General features: G+C 44.1%; 1 protein-coding gene across 1 annotated transcript in view; it reads right to left on the bottom strand.

The window, feature by feature from the left end:
- The window catches only part of LOC142103401 (synaptotagmin-2-like), a 75,764-nt gene extending 58,091 nt beyond the window's left edge, over positions 1 to 17,673 (bottom strand). The window contains exon 1 of the mRNA XM_075187464.1: positions 17,599 to 17,673. The gene's annotated coding sequence lies outside the window, so the exon portion shown is untranslated. The remainder of the gene's footprint in view (positions 1 to 17,598) is intronic.
- Between the last annotated feature and the right edge of the window lie 405 nt (positions 17,674 to 18,078).

Genomic DNA, 18,078 nt, shown 5'->3' with positions numbered 1-18,078 from the left:
TAGTGTGGGAGGAACATCTTAAAAATGGTAGATAGCTCTGTAGGTGGGCTGTGTTGTGTCTCCTAAGCACCAGTCTGGAAGGTCGGAATATCCAAATTCCCATACCTAAGCCCAGAACAAAACAACGCGTCGGCAATCCGGATAGAGTGAAGTGTCCCTACTCCTTGCAGCCACCTTGGACAACCACTCTCCTTCTATCTGTTACTCCTACCCTTCAGTAATCAGTCTGGTTTCTTCCCTAGGCTGAAGTGGTGAGGGGTCCGTTCAATGAGTTTGGATCAGGGGGCTCTTAGTGAGGTGTGTACGGTTTTTCCCATAGTTGTCCCTCAGGATTGGGTTAATGCCTGGATGAAGGGAAGGGATCTTTCTGTAGTGTTGTCCTTTTCCCTACAGCACCCATTAGAGAGCAGTCCCGAATTTGGGTGACTGTCTCACTTAGTCAGTATTTGGTCTGACTGCAAGGACAGTTGAGAGGTAGGTCCCGCTTTACACTGTACTGACTATGAAGGCAGATCTGTGCGCACCTAACTGTAGCGCACACAATTTTGCCTGTGCATTTGTCTAAAATGATAAGACAGGGGTGCTCCTATAATGTAAAATGGTCAAGTGCCCCAGGACCCCCAGAGCCTTAATCCAGCTCTGGGCCAAGGTGGCAGATTGGTGTGGGTGCAAAATCCCAATGGAAGAAATACCGACACTTATCCTGCAGACATGAAAATGACAGGCTAAATGTTAATATTTCAGTTTGCCTGACACTGATAAAATAAATACAGACATTGTGACTGCTGACAGTCACAATGCAGACATTAAATCAACAATGCATATTTATTTTTAAGACGGTTTACTGCAGTATAAATACGTGTTTTAAAAAAGCATGCCCCCACCAGTCATATTTATCCTAGTGCTGTCTGGAGGAAAAGCAGGGGGGTGGGGTCAAACAGCATGGAGTCCCCCACCACTCCTTCAACCAGCCCCAGGCTTAGCCAGCCAGGGATGGTGGCACTATAGCAGGGTAACCCACAGCAGGGGACCCCTCTGCCATGATGCCAACCAGCCCCAGGCTGGTCAGCAAAAGGCCTGGATTCCCTAGAGAGTTGGGGGGTCCACAAAAAAAATGCAGGCCCCCTTCCCAGGGGTACCCAGTCCCATGCTGACAGCATTAGGGCTGTTCCCGCACCCCTGGACGGTGGGGGTGGGGTTATAAAGGTTTTAAAATAATAAAATTATTATGAAAGAAACTATTTGACATTGCTAATATCATGTTATATTGAATTATTGTTCTTTTGTACTGTTTGTCGCATGATTTTTCTTTTGCACATTATTGTATATTTCTGGTTGGGCAGGTTCTTTATTTGTCTGTCCAGTCCATCACCCCCCAAAACACTGGGATTTGTGAGAGAAGAGTCTGGATAGTCTCTAACCTCTCCTTATATTTACAGTTTCACTTACACTAGTTAGCCATCCCTCACTTTGAGCCGATTGATCTGTAATACTTAAAAATGGACTGGTTCCCTCTTCTTTCTGTGAGCTCAACCTCTATAATTGTCAGGTTTCCTTCTATCCCCCTTCCCCACCAACACACATACTAATTCCCTCCATATTGGCACCATCTGATTTCTCTTTTTTTGTTTCCCCTCTCTGCTCCTTTTTCTCTCCCAACACATTGAGGCAATATGAGGGGCCTAATGGCACTCAAATTTGTTTCCATAAATGCTAAAGGATTCAACACCCATCTGAAAGGATCATTCTTACATAGGACCATTGGTACAATGCTGACTTTTCTTACAAGAAATGCATTTTAAACGCTATGACCTGACTACCCACAGATTTCAGACAGTGGAATATTTCTCCATGCACGTCAAAAAATGCGGGGTTGCCATCATGACCATAACAGTGCCGTTTCAGCTTTCCGCCTCCTCCCTGGATCATAAGGGTCGCCTTGTTATATTGGTTGGCCAGGTAGGACACCACACCATTACCTTGGCTATTCTCAATGTTCCTAACTCGGGTTATAGTAGCTTTTTTGACATTTGTTTTTCTTCATAGAACTGCAAAACATACGCAAAAGGGCTCCTATTGATAGGCGGCAATTTCAACAATATACTACTTTTTGTCGACTTAGACTGATCAGGATCTCGGCACGTTTTGCCTCCTAGAGCCATCTCTAGAGCATTATTCTGTCACGGGCACTAGGAGTCTTTACCCAGGGATCACCAGGTGATAGGCTTACCAGAGCAGTATAGGTGGTAATATGGTACTCTGGTAGCAGGGTGATCACGGAACAGGAAATAGCAGATGATGAGATGCTCAGGAAAGTCTATGACTAACAGCACTGGCAATATGGAGGTAGTAATACACGAGGAACTGTATGGACAAAGGACACGTGAAGGTAGTCAGTGGTCTGCGGTAGCAAGTTGTACCACTGCTATAGTGAGGAGGAATGTCCAACAGAAACGAGGAGGTGATGAGAGTCAGCGGTCTGCGGATAGCAAGTTGTACCGCTGTCTGAGTGAAGGAATGGAATCCAAGTGGAGGTATCCGGGGAGTCAGTGGTCTGCGTTAGCAAGTTGTACCACTGCTATGTGAGAGGATACTGGAGCAGGTGAAACTGGAAACAGGGGTCAGTGGTCTGCCACTAGCAAGTTGTACCACTGAATATATATGTGAGGAGGTGCACGGGGAGAGACTGCAACACAATATATACACGGGCACCTTGACTTTGATCCACAGTAATATGCACAATATAAATGTATAAATGACTGAACAACACTGCCAATATAGAAAGTCTCTTGAAGTAATCCAGCATGAGATAACACAGTCAATGATGGCAATAGACTCAGCGGATAGTACACTCCAGAGGAGAACCAACACAGTCCAGCAAGGTATGCAATACACAGCACAGTCAATGGGAAGTATGCATACCGTGGTTCAGGAGAAGGCAGTCAGACAGAAGTGCAGAGATACCTGAACGGCAGGAGGCCGGCAGGATGCAAAGTCCCTGGATGGGTGAAGCGGTGGTCTAGCAGGTGCAGCGCACAGGTAGGTAGACCAGCAGGGAACCCAGGAAGGCGTGGAGAGCGGATCAGCAGTAGATGGATGCGTAGCGCTGAGAAGTAACAGCAGCGGGTCTCTGCGGGAACACGGAGGTAGCCAATAGCAACCAGCAGGTGCAGTAACGATGGGACACCAGAGCAGAGTTGAACTGGAACAGTTGATCACGGAGAGTAGCGGGTAGCAATAGTGGCAGCAGACTCAAGGAAACACGGGAGAGTTGACAAGGGCTGAAGACTGCAGCGCACAGAGGCGGCGGATAGGAATCAGCTAAACAGTCACGATGAAACACAGACGGGTTGCAGGTTGAAGACTGTAGTGCACGGAGGCAGCGGATAGGAATCAGCTAGCAGTCACGATGATGAAACACAGACGAGTTGCAGGTTGAAGACTGTAGTGCACGGAGGCAGCGGATAGAAATCAGCCAAACAGTCACGATGATGAAACACAGACGAGTTGCAGGTTGAAGCCTGTAGTGCACGGAGGCAGCGGATAGGAATCAGCTGGCAGTCACAATCATGAACAGGTGAGTGGATGTGAATGAAAAGACTGTAGTGCACGGAGGCAGCGGATAGGCATCAGCTAACAGTCCCAATGATACATGGTAGAGTTGAAGTGATTAGAAGACTGTAGTGCACGGAGGCAGCGGATAGGAATCAGCTCACAGTCACGATGATACAGTAGATGGTAGAAGTGGTATGGGAACCACAGTAGTAGAAGTGGTTTGGAAACCACAGAGGTAGAAGTGGTTTGGAAACCACAGGAATCAGCTGGGCTGAATAACGAGGAAACACAGGAACACCTTCAGAGACTCATGGGGAATGAGACTCCAAGATCAGGCAACGTGGTGTTGACCACAGGTGCTTAATATAGGGAGGTTGCCTGATCTGCCAATTAAGTTAAAGGAACATACACTGGAGGTATAGAAAGGGCTGCGCATGCGCAGTCCCTCAGGATGGAGGACGGCCACGGTTCCTAAATGTCCGGGAAGAAGCACTCACAGTCCGGTGAGTGACAGTACCCCCCCTTTTAAAGGTGGGCACAGAACGCCTGGAACCGGGCTTGTCCGGATTTTTGGAATAAAACTTCTTCAGAAGGGCAGGAGCATTAAGATCTTCAGCTTTGATCCATGAACGCTCTTCAGGACCAAAGCCCTTCCAATGAACGAGGAAACGGAGGACTCCTCGCGAAATTTTTGCATCCAATACCTCAGTAATCTCGAAATCCTCCTCCTGATGAACTTGAACTGGCTGCGGTGCTGAGGGAGGAGTCGAGAAACGGTTGATGATGAGAGGTTTGAGCAAGGACACATGGAAGGCATTGGAAATCCGAAGATTCTTAGGAAGAAGAAGTTTAACACATACTGGATTGATAACTTGAATGATCCTATATGGACCAATAAAACGAGGGGCGAATTTCATAGATGGAACCTTCAAACGAATATTTTTGGTAGATAACCAGACACGATCTCCAATTTTTAGTGGTGGAATAGCCCGCCTCTTCTTATCTGCGAAAGACTTATATTTATTAGATGTCTTCTTTAAACAGGTTTTGACCTGAGACCAGATATTTTTGAAGGTTTGACAAGCAGTCTCCACAGCAGGAACTTGGGTGGGCGGGAGGGCAGGAAATTCCGGAAAAGACGGATGGTGACCGTAGACCACAAAGAATGGAGTTTTGGATGATGACTCATGGTACATGTTGTTATGGGCGAATTCAGCCCAAGGGAGCAATTCTACCCAGTTGTCTTGGTTGGCTGAAGAGAACATCCTAATAAAAGTCTCAAGATCTTGATTGACTCGTTCCGTTTGTCCGTTAGATTGCGGATGGTAAGACGATGAGAGTGCTAATCGTATGCCCAAGGTTTTACAAAGGGCCCGCCAGAATCTGGAAACGAATTGTACTCCTCTATCCGACACAATCTCAGACGGACATCCATGGATGCGGAAGATTTCTTTAATGAAATGTTCAGCCAGAGTAGACGAGGAAGGTAAACCGGACAGAGGGACGAAATGGGCCATCTTCGAAAATCTGTCTACCACTACCCAAATAGTATTGTGATTCTTACTTGGTGGCAAATCAGTAACGAAATCCATACTAATATGGGTCCAAGGCTTGGACGGAATGGGTAGTGGTCGCAGCAACCCTGCTGGAGTTCTGCGGGAGGATTTGAACTGAGAACATAAATCACAGGAAGCAATAAACTCTTTGACGTCTCTCCTCATTGAAGGCCACCAGTAACTACGAGAGAGAATCTCAAAGGTCTTGTGTTCACCGGCGTGTCCAGAAAAACGAGAGGCATGGAACCACGAAAGGATTTTCCTCCTCAGAGTAGGAGGCACAAGGGTCTTCCCAAATGGTAGCATTTTGGTGGATGAAGCAGCCAGAGAAATACATTTGGGGTCTAGAATAGCATGGTTGGGAACCTCTTCTACATCAGAGGACGTCACAAAAGCTCGAGATAGAGCGTCAGCTTTCTTGTTCTTAGCGGCTGGTTTGAAGGTTATAATTAATTCAAAACGGGAAAAGAAAAGAGACCATCTTGCTTGACGAGGGTTCAAGCATTGAGCAGATTGCAAATATGACAAGTTCTTATGATCCGTGAAGATCGTCACCGGATGGCGAGCTCCTTCCAACAAGTATCTCCATTCCTCTAATGCAGCTTTGATGGCCAGCAACTCCTTGTCCCCGATAGTATAATTTTTCTCTGCGGGCAGAAGACCCCGAGAGTAGAAGGCACAAGGATGTAATTTTTGTTGCTCCGAGCGTTGGGAGAGAATAGCTCCTAAGCCCACATTAGAGGCATCTACTTCTAGGAAGAAGGGGAGTGTCACATCAGGCTGTCGCAGAATGGGAGCAGACGAGAAGGCCTCTTTGAGGATTTGAAAGGCTTGGAGAGCCTCAGATGACCATTGCTTAGTATTAGCCCCTTTCCGAGTTAGGGCCACAATGGGAGATGCAATGGATGAAAAGTCTTGAATGAAGCGTCTATAGTAATTGGCAAAACCTAAAAAACGCTGGATGGCACGAAGAGTAGTTGGCTGAGGCCAATGTAGTACAGCATTTACTTTGTCTGGATCCATCCTCAGGCCAACTCCGGAAACTATATACCCCAAGAATGGAATCTGGGGTAACTCGAATGAACATTTTTCCAATTTACAGAACAACGAGTTTTTCCGTAGTCTGGAGAGGACCTCTGCCACATGTTGGTGATGAGAAGGCAGGTCCTGTGAGAAGATCAATATGTCGTCTAGGTAGACAACGACACATACATATAATAAGTCCCGAAAGATCTCATTGATGAAACCCTGGAAAACAGCGGGGGCATTACACAGCCCGAAGGGCATTACTAAATATTCGTAATGCCCATCTCTGGTGTTAAACGCGGTCTTCCATTCGTCACCGGAACGGATTCTAATTAAATTGTAGGCACCACGAAGATCCAACTTAGTAAATATCCGAGCTCCCTTGATGCGATCAAATAGCTCAGTGATCAGCGGAATGGGATACCGATTCTTGATAGTAATGGCGTTGAGTCCACGAAAATCTATACAAGGGCGTAATGATCCATCCTTCTTTTTGACGAAGAAGAACCCAGCACCAGCGGGAGAGGTGGAAGGTCGAATGAACCCACGCTGGAGATTCTCCTGTATGTACTCAGATGTGGCTTGAGTTTCAGGTAACGAGAGAGGATAGACCCGACCCCTGGGAGGAGTCTTGCCAGGTAGAAGGTCGATCGGACAATCCCAAGAACGATGAGGAGGAAGACGTTCAGACTGAGCTTTATCAAACACATCGGCAAATGAAGCATACTGAGGAGGGAGTCCCGGGGAGGAAGATGAGATGGAAGATCGCTGTACTTTAAGAGGAATAACTTGAGAGAGACAACGATGGTGACATTCAGACCCCCAAGACGTAACTTGAGGGGTGCGCCAGTCAATCTGGGGAGAGTGACACTGAAGCCATGGAAGGCCTAAGACAATCGGACTTGTCGTAACTGGAAGAATTAAAAACGAAATTTCTTCATGGTGTAGTACACCAATCTGAAGGGTTACTGGAGACGTACTCTGGGTGATGAGACCATTGATGAGGCGTGATCCATCTATAGCCGTCACAGTAATGGGTGTTTTTAAAGTGATCACTGGTAGGGACCATTGATTCACTAGTGATTTAGAAATGAAATTTCCTGCTGCTCCGGAATCAATCAATGCCTGTGACTCAAAGGATTTGGTAGCAAAGGAAATCGTAACATCAAAAGCGCAGACTTTAGATTTCATAGACAATGGAGAGGACTCCAGGGACCCTAACTTCACCTCTCCAGAACTAGTTAGGGCCTGGCATTTCCCGATCTCTTAGGGCAAGAGCTGAGCATATGCGTGGAATCAGCACAATAGATACAGAGTCTATTCTTTACTCTTCGTTTCCTTTCCTCTGAAGATAATTTGGAACGTCCTATCTCCATGGGAATCACAGAGGATGGAGCTGGACGAAATTGAGGGTTTAAACGAAGAGGTGCTTTGACAGCTGTTGTTTTCTCAGACTCTCTTTCACGAAATCTCATATCTACACGATGGCAAAGAGAGATCAAATCTTCTAGTGACGAAGGAAGCTCTTGGGTAGTCAGTGCATCTTTAATTTTATCGGAGAGCCCCTGCCAGAAGGCGGCAACTAATGCTTCAGTGTTCCACTGAAGTTCAGAGGCTAAGATCCTAAATTGAATGACATACTGTCCTACTGTATGGGAGCCTTGTCGCAAACGAAGAATGCTGGAAGCAGCGGAGGTCACACGACCTGGTTCATCGAACACACTTCGGAACGTGGAAATGAATTTGGCACTATCTTGTAGAATTGGATCGTTTCTTTCCCACAGGGGGGAGGCCCAAGCCAGGGCTTGTCCCGAAAACAATGAGATAAGATAGGCCACTCTGGAACGATGGGTAGAAAAATTTTGAGGTTGGAGTTCAAAATGGACTGAACATTGGTTAAGGAAACCTCTACAAGTTTTGGGGTCCCCGTCATATTTTGACGGAGTAGGCAGGTGAAGCGTAGGAGCTGTAGACACCTGGGATGGCACTGGGGAAACGGAGGAAAGCACAGGAGCTTCAATATTAGCTGTAACAGTCTGTCCAGATGTTCCTTGGGAGGTTAATGATTGGTAACATTGAAGTAACAGCTGTTGGCGAGCATCCTGTTGCTCCACACGGCTGACCAGATGCTGCAGCATCTCTTTAGCGGTAGGTTCCGTATCTGGGTCTGTCATGGCCTGATCTTACTGTCACGGGCACTAGGAGTCTTTACCCAGGGATCACCAGGTGATAGGCTTACCAGAGCAGTATAGGTGGTAATATGGTACTCTGGTAGCAGGGTGATCACGGAACAGGAAATAGCAGATGATGAGATGCTCAGGAAAGTCTATGACTAACAGCACTGGCAATATGGAGGTAGTAATACACGAGGAACTGTATGGACAAAGGACACGTGAAGGTAGTCAGTGGTCTGCGGTAGCAAGTTGTACCACTGCTATAGTGAGGAGGAATGTCCAACAGAAACGAGGAGGTGATGAGAGTCAGCGGTCTGCGGATAGCAAGTTGTACCGCTGTCTGAGTGAAGGAATGGAATCCAAGTGGAGGTATCCGGGGAGTCAGTGGTCTGCGTTAGCAAGTTGTACCACTGCTATGTGAGAGGATACTGGAGCAGGTGAAACTGGAAACAGGGGTCAGTGGTCTGCCACTAGCAAGTTGTACCACTGAATATATATGTGAGGAGGTGCACGGGGAGAGACTGCAACACAATATATACACGGGCACCTTGACTTTGATCCACAGTAATATGCACAATATAAATGTATAAATGACTGAACAACACTGCCAATATAGAAAGTCTCTTGAAGTAATCCAGCATGAGATAACACAGTCAATGATGGCAATAGACTCAGCGGATAGTACACTCCAGAGGAGAACCAACACAGTCCAGCAAGGTATGCAATACACAGCACAGTCAATGGGAAGTATGCATACCGTGGTTCAGGAGAAGGCAGTCAGACAGAAGTGCAGAGATACCTGAACGGCAGGAGGCCGGCAGGATGCAAAGTCCCTGGATGGGTGAAGCGGTGGTCTAGCAGGTGCAGCGCACAGGTAGGTAGACCAGCAGGGAACCCAGGAAGGCGTGGAGAGCGGATCAGCAGTAGATGGATGCGTAGCGCTGAGAAGTAACAGCAGCGGGTCTCTGCGGGAACACGGAGGTAGCCAATAGCAACCAGCAGGTGCAGTAACGATGGGACACCAGAGCAGAGTTGAACTGGAACAGTTGATCACGGAGAGTAGCGGGTAGCAATAGTGGCAGCAGACTCAAGGAAACACGGGAGAGTTGACAAGGGCTGAAGACTGCAGCGCACAGAGGCGGCGGATAGGAATCAGCTAAACAGTCACGATGAAACACAGACGGGTTGCAGGTTGAAGACTGTAGTGCACGGAGGCAGCGGATAGGAATCAGCTAGCAGTCACGATGATGAAACACAGACGAGTTGCAGGTTGAAGCCTGTAGTGCACGGAGGCAGCGGATAGGAATCAGCTGGCAGTCACAATCATGAACAGGTGAGTGGATGTGAATGAAAAGACTGTAGTGCACGGAGGCAGCGGATAGGCATCAGCTAACAGTCCCAATGATACATGGTAGAGTTGAAGTGATTAGAAGACTGTAGTGCACGGAGGCAGCGGATAGGAATCAGCTCACAGTCACGATGATACAGTAGATGGTAGAAGTGGTATGGGAACCACAGTAGTAGAAGTGGTTTGGAAACCACAGAGGTAGAAGTGGTTTGGAAACCACAGGAATCAGCTGGGCTGAATAACGAGGAAACACAGGAACACCTTCAGAGACTCATGGGGAATGAGACTCCAAGATCAGGCAACGTGGTGTTGACCACAGGTGCTTAATATAGGGAGGTTGCCTGATCTGCCAATTAAGTTAAAGGAACATACACTGGAGGTATAGAAAGGGCTGCGCATGCGCAGTCCCTCAGGATGGAGGACGGCCACGGTTCCTAAATGTCCGGGAAGAAGCACTCACAGTCCGGTGAGTGACATATTCAAACACATAGCTGGGGCTAGTCGGTTTGATTCATGGAGAGTCTGCAACCCCAACTCTCAATATACACTTTTTATCCACAAATCTTGCTCCAGAATCGATATGCTTATGGGCTGTAGCAAGACGATCCAATTACTTACAAACATGGACATACTCCCTAATCTTTGCTTTGGCCATTCAGTGGTTTCAGCTACATTCGAGTTTTTGAACATTACCAGGAGTTGTCCTTCTTGGCGGCTAAATGAGTCTTTGCTCAAGATCCCTCAATTCGGAGACCAAATATCTTCACAACTCTGAGAATAATTTGATTTAAATTTAACCCCTGACCCCTTACTTCCCACTACAGTCATGGCCAAAAGTTTTAAGAATAGAACAAGTATTGGTTTTCTCAAAGTTTGCTGCTTCAGTGTTTAGACCTTTTTATCAGATGTTGCTATGGTACACTGAAGTAAAATTGCAAGCATTTCATTAGTGTCAAAGGCTTTTATTGAAGATTACATTAAGTTTATGCAAAGAGTCAATATTTGCAGTGTTGACCCTTCTTTTTGAACTCCTCTGCAATTCGGCCTGGCATGCTGTCAATCAACTTCTGGGCCACATATGGACTGATGGCCGCCCATTCTTGCCTAATCAATGCTTGGAGTTTGACAGAATTTGTGAGTTTTTGTTTGTCTACCCGCCTCTTGAGGATTGACCACAAGTTCTCAATGGGATTAAGGTCTGGTGAGTTTCCTGGCCATGGACTGAAAATTTCAATGTTTTGATCCATGAGCCATTTAGTTATGAATTTTGCCTTAAGGAAATCGTCTCCATCATGCTGGAGAGAAGGCATTGTTCGTCACCAAACTGTTCTTTGATGGTTGGGAGAAGTTGACTTGGTGGATATTTTGGTACCATTCTTTATTCATGGCTGTGTTCTTGGGCAAAATTGTTATTGGCTTAGAAGCAACCCCACACATGAATGGTCTCAGGATGCTTTACTGTTGGCATGACACAGGACTGATGGCAACACTCACTTTTCCTTCTCTGGACAAGCATTTTTCCAGATGCCCCAAACAATCTGAAAAGGCATTCATCAGAGAAAATGACTTTACCCCAGCAGTCCAATCCCTGTACCTTTTGCAGAATATCAGTCTGTCCCTGATGTTTTTCCTAGAGAGAAGTGGCTTCTTTTCTGTCTTCTTGACCACAGGCCGTCCTTCAAAAGTCTTTGCCTCACTGTGCATGCAGATGCACTCACACCTGCCTGCTGCTATTCCTGAACAAGCTCTGCACTGGTGGTGCCCAGATCCCGCAACTGAATCATCTTTAGGAGACAATCCTGGCACTTGCTGGACATTCTTGGGCACGCTGAAGCCTTCTTCACAACTATTGAACCTCTCACCTTGAAGTTCTTGATGATCCGATAAATGGTTAATTTAGGTACAATCTTACTAGCAGCAACATCTTTGCCTGTGAAACCCTTTTTGTGCAAAGCAATGATCATTGCACATGCTTCCTTGCAGTTAATCATGGTTATCAGAGGAAGAACAATGATTTCAAGCACCACCCTCCTTTTAAAGCTTTCAGTCTGTTATTCTAACTCAATTAGCATGACAGAGTGATCTCCAGCCTTGTCCTCATCAACACTCTCACCTCTGTTAACGAGAGAATCACTGACCTTATGTCAGCTGGTCCTTTTGTGGTAGGGCTGAAATGCAGTGGAAATGTTGTTTTTGGGATAAAGTTCATGGCAAAGAGGAACTTTGAAATTAATTGCAATTCATCTGATCACTTCATGACATTCTGGAGTATATACAAATTGCCATCATAAAAACTGAAGCAGCAGACTTTGTGAAAAATAATATTTGTGTCATTATCAAAACTTTTGGCCATGACTGTATACTTGCAAACCAATTGCGAACTCCACAAGCCATTATGGCCATAAGAGATCGGATTACTCAGATCACCTATAATCACTTACCCAAAGACCATTTTACTCTGCCAGCCTGTCCAATCTGCTATTAAATCATCTGACAAACTGATATGCCACATCTGCAATATAGACAAACACTAAATTGCTAGTGACAGAAAATCAGTCCGTAATAGGATCTGGCACACAACCTCAATGGAATTCATAACTAGCTGTCACAAACTGCACCAGCTAACCTATCTTTCTGGTTATTGTTTTAACCTGTTTTCCTTGATTCTGACTCCCTGCATTCACTTGCTAGTCTGAACTGAGCATTCGCACACCTGGGGGTAAATGTATGAAAGAGCGATTTCTGCAAGTCGCTGGAAATCGGCAAATTTGCAGGGAAAACTTAAAGTGGCGATGGCAATCTTGCCTTTACAAGGCATCGCAACTTTAAATTTTCCCTGCAAAGTCGCCGATTTCCGGCTCCCTGCATTCACTTGATTGGCTAATTGCCTGTCAGCCCTGTCTTCCTAAAGCATGTGCCTCCTTACCTGTGAGGGCGCTGTTTTCTCCGACTCCTATCTGCACACCGGTATTCTGTGTTACCTGTCCCATGATCAAGACCAGTGGTATTCTTGCAAGAACCTCATGCCCGATCGTCGGTCCCGTTTCCAAGCTATTCGCTTTCCAGGGATCTCAGTACATCAGTTCTCTGCAGTTCACCACTTCTCAGTCGGTATCCTGTGTTACCTGTTCCACGATCAAGACCTGTGGTAATATTGCAGGAACCTTGCGCCTCCTAATCAGTCCCGTTCTCAGCTATTCGCTTTCAAGGACCTCAGAACTTCGGTTCACTGCTGTGTATTTATGCTCATCAAATGCCGGGTCCTCTCGGATCCTCAAAACTTACCTACCGTTCTCCTGAACCTCTGCGCCTACTATCCAGCAGTCCTTCTCCACTCCATGGTTCAATCTCACCCTGCTCCATTCCCCCTTAGAGGACCGTGACCTGTGGCTAGTAAGCAGCTAAGTTTATATTCCCTTGCAGGGATCCCTGGTGAATACCTCTTTATCGTTAGACTCTGCACCTCTCTGGGGGTAAGTCTATCAACAGAGTCTGGGGCCCCTGGTATCACTTTAACAACTGCAATCTCCTGGGTACCTTTTGGCTCCTCCTTGTTTTCCAGAGATGGTAAAATGGTTAATTTCTTGTTACCTGTATGTTCATATTTATAGTGCTGTAGCGATTTGTTCCTCTTGCTGTCGCAGAGTTGTTATATCTGTCAACTTCTCTTCACCTCTCCACTCCATTCCCCCATAACTTACACCTCCTGCTCTAATCCCTCCCCACCCTGAATTAAAATGAAAATGATAAAAAAAAAATAATCTGGCATCTTTTATTCTTAGTTTCTATGTCACTTGCATTATTTTCCTCTTATTATTTGGTTATGTTACTTAAGGCTATATTAGATTGTCGCATGTTGTAATCGAGCCTCATTGGCTGGCCGTGGGGCTTGGACCATTCACGTTACTATATATTCTGTTTATTCCTTGTTATTGTATTTTTTTTATACAAACTGTTTACTATGTTTTGCGACATGTTCTATTTCTCTGCTGTTACAAATAAAAAGTAAAACCGATTACTCCACATATAATCTCCTTAGATTTATAGATCAAGCATTTAAGAGGCTATAATAAAATAAGATTTAGTGGGAGGTTTCAACCGAAGCATTTGGAAAGTTTCTACATCGATAAAATGAGGTTTTAGTAAAAATTTTGGCAGGTTGCAATGACCCAGTTCAAGTTATGCACCCCTACTGTGGTAGCAGTGCCTTAGGCATTATATAATCTCTCACAATACCTGTCAAACCTGACTGAAGTAAATGTCATTCTCTTAAAGCAAGAGACACCGATCATCCAAAACAATAAAACCAGTGACAAATGAAGTGAATAACATTATCTCATTACAATGGCAACTATCAAGGGGTGGGATATATTAGGCAGCAAGGGAACAGTCATTTATTGAAGTTGATGTTTTGTAAGTAAGAAAAATAGGCAAGCGTAAGGATATGAGCGACTTTGACAAGAGCCAAATTGTGAGGGCTAAACGACTAGATCCGAGCATCTCCAAAACGGCAGGTTTTGTGGGGTGTTCCTGGTACGCAGTGGTTAGTACCCACAAAAAGTGGTCCAAAGATGGACAACCGGTGACAGGGTCATGGAAGCCCAAGGGTCATTGCTACCAGTGGGGATAAAAGGTTAGCCCGTCTGCTCCAATCCCACAGAAGAGCTACTGTAGCACAAATTGTTGAAAAAGTTAATGCTGGCTATGATAAAAAGCCATTGCTCTAGGCAATGTTCTGCTTGGAAACCTTGGGTCCTGGCATTCATGTGGGTGTTACTTTGACACGTACCACCTACCTAAACATTGTTGCAGACCAAGTGCACCCCTTCATGGTAACAGTATTCTCTGATGGCAGTGGCCTCTTTCAGCAGGATAATGTGCCCTGCCACACTGCAAGCATTGTTCAGTAATGGTTTGAGGAACATGACAAAGAGTTCAAGGTGTTAACTTGACCTCCAAATTCCTCAGATCTCAATCCGGGCATCTGTGGAATGTGCTGGAAAAACAAGCCCAAGCCTTGGAAGCCCCACTTCACAAAATACAGAACTTAAAGGATCTGCTGCTAACGGAAGATTCCACAGGACACCTTTAGAGGTCTTATGGGGTCCATGCCTTGATGGGTCAGAGCTGTTTTGGCAGCACAAAAGGAGCCATACACAATATTATGAAGGTGGTTTTAAATTTATGGCTGATCTGTGTAGGTACAGGAAATCATGTTCGAATTGTGCAGAGCCACATACCATATGTGCTCTGTGGACTTTATCTCCAGGCGTCATGTTTATTTAAGAAGGCTTAATCTTAAAAGGAATACACCCCTCAAGTACACAAATCTGTAATGAAAAGATTATTTTCTTCCTTACCTATAGCTACTGAAGGGTGTTGGAAGAAAAGAAAAAGCAGTAAAAATACCACGCACTATATAATTAGCAGTGTTGTCACCATTCAGCCTTTGGAGGAACAAAAGAGAATATACTTTCTAAGTATAAAACAAAATAATGATGTATTCAGCAACAAGAGCATATTCCCCTGCTTTCACTTCTCTAAATACCAGTAATAAAGAAGGAGGCATCAGAAATACAGATTGTTTTTCCTTTGGTAGGGTAAAGTTTTCCACAAGCAGGGGCTGGTTGGGCTGGGGGCAGGGAGGTGTCTGCTTCCCGAGCCAGTGCCATAGAGGGTTATCTTGGGCTGGGTCACCTGCATTTTTTTTCCTTTAAAATAGGCTGCTCAGTCTAGTCTTCCCCCCCGGGCTGAAATTTGCCAACCCTCCCCTGTCCACATATAATAAAAAGATGTATGAAACAGCTTAAATTTGGTTTCTTGTGATTCAGCTTAATTTAATCTCAAAAGTTTTATTTTTTTTATTTTTAAAGTTCAACCAGGAAATTGGCAATTTTTAATGCCCAGTTTTTATTCCAGGACGATCACTGACATTTGTGTGGAGCAGAAGTTGTATGGTTAGTGGCCGTTAGGTGGCTTTAACGAATAGGCAAACAAAGTGGACAAATCAAGCAATACCATTTAAGTGCTCAGACAGCTATGTACCAAATACAGAAGGTCATTTACTAAGTGCACTTACTGCACACCACAAATGGCCTGGGTTTTGCATCACTGCGCCTATATCGGTGATTGGAGAAAGGTCATTCAAGGACCACCAGTGGACCAAAGAGCATTTAGCTTCAATAGCTTTGAATTCATTAGATTAGCCAGTGAGTGGGGCATGTGGGTAGGTTTCAGTGGCATACGTGGTTAAGGAGGAGTTTTGGAGTACTTGTGGGATCTAAGAGCTTGTGGTAGTCTAAGAGCATGCAGGATCATTTTGGGAAGCATGATCCAGGTTAATATTTTTAATTACTTTGCCTTGAGTGCACATAGAAATGTTTTCTTTCTGCACAAGTGCAAAGTGTGAGCCATTAAAAGTATAAGATGTTGCCCAAAGAACTCCAGGTTTGAGCCAGTGCAAAGCGCAAGTAATTTTTTGCAATGACACGGCCATTGCTACACACAGAAATTCTGTTGCTGGAAGCAATGTTCTCAGGTTGCCCTATTAAAAGTCTATCCCCTGATAATGTATATTCAGCACTCAGACTTCCTTAGGCTGCGTACACATGACAGGATTTAAAGTCTGTTTGTATCAGCTGCCGTATTAAAACAATAACATGTCATCTTACTAGTTTTGGAGTGAAAATGTTTTTTTATCTTTTTTACTTGTAGCAAATTTAGCAACAGTCCTGCAATGTTGGGTGTCTTACACCTGCAATGTTAAAAAACACACAAAATGTTTGTGTATTTTCTTAAACATATGACTATTGTAAAAGTGGAGTTACATGTCCGCCTCTTTAACCCCTAACAGATGGATTTACAGCTGTATTCCCTGTCTATTCCTAATTTAAAACACTACACTTCATAAATGTATATTACTTTTTGAAAGAATAATTTTCATGTGTCTAGAAATCACTCACAATACGTAACAGAGAGGCCCCAGGAAATTTTAAGCTTATTAGTTCACCAAGAGAAATCAAGAATAAATTTACCAAAAACATAGCCTTGAGGGACCCGAACAGATAGCGAGAGGGGAGATGTGCTTGAAGGTGCATTCAAAACAGTAAGCTGTAAACTAGGAGACACGATGCCGTAAAGGCCAAAAGAATGAAGTGTGTGCAGAGGGTTATCCTCCATTCACATTGACAGGGGTGCCCAATAACCACCCGCATGATAGCACCTGGTTCTGTATAAGGAATACACATTTTAGCTCCACAATTGGCAATATAGGGCTAAAACCACAATATTGTCAGCAAATAAGCAGTATGTGAACAAAGTCATAAGTTCAGCCTTCTCCTTAATCTTAAAACAAGAAAAAAATAAAAATAAATTTAGCTTCCAACGTGTTCCATATTATTTAAACATCCTACAATTCACATTGTTCTAGGAAGAACAAAGTGAACTGTCTTTGAATAAGTCACATGACTTTTGTTTATTTGACCACCCCCAGCTTTACATTTAAACAAAGACATTTAGCTATGAATTGTATAATAACAGTACAGTACCACAAGCTTGTCTGAATTATTTTAGATGAAGCCATCTTAAAATTACAAATGTAAGTAGATTTTTCTCATGCTGCCAAATATCAGAACCAAGTTTAGCACAATATTTTGACATTGTTATTACCTAAAGATCCTATTTTTTTTTAAAAAAACAGCATTTCAAGCTTATATTCACACGTATTGCATTCTAATACATTCATCTTGACACTCAAAAAAGTCACAAACTACTAATCCAAATTTGTTCAATGTATTCACACAATGACTATACCATAATCTGCATTATTACTGCTATAAAAAATACTGTCATTTATTAGACCTAAAAATGCCATAGTAAAAACAGAAAGTCATAACAAACATTACAATTAGAAGGATAATATAATATTCAAAAACAGTACCTTTCCATGTATTATTGTATAAACAGCCAGCAATATGTTCTCATTTCAGCTGCATATGGCATATGTGAACAGTTTCTGGCACACTGTACTAGATCAACAAGTTTAACCTGCCCTTCTTATTAACACACACCTGATACTACTTAACTATGTTCACTGCACAGCAGACCTGCAGATAGTCATGTGCCTTACTTCAGGCAAGGGAGTAAAATCTTAATAGCACTTGCAATTTAAAAGACTAAAATGCAAGTTTCTTTTTATACAACAATATTCAAAAGTGATTATGCAAAACAGTAATGAAAAAATGGAATTTAAAATATGTAAATTTAAGCTTTGCGTGCTTAAGCTATGTACATCAAATTTCCTGACAATAGGCGCTGCAGGAATCTGGCTGGCATTTTTGGAACAGACAAACCAGCTCACCCATGGTGACCAACCTATACTTCCTTTTAGGTCAAATAAAGCAAAGCAGTTTTAAAAAAA

Source organism: Mixophyes fleayi, chromosome 10 (assembly GCF_038048845.1).
Source record: "Mixophyes fleayi isolate aMixFle1 chromosome 10, aMixFle1.hap1, whole genome shotgun sequence".
Lineage (NCBI taxonomy): Eukaryota > Metazoa > Chordata > Amphibia > Anura > Limnodynastidae > Mixophyes > Mixophyes fleayi.
Note: the sequence above shows the minus strand (reverse complement) of the source record. Positions and strands in the feature narration are given on the sequence as shown.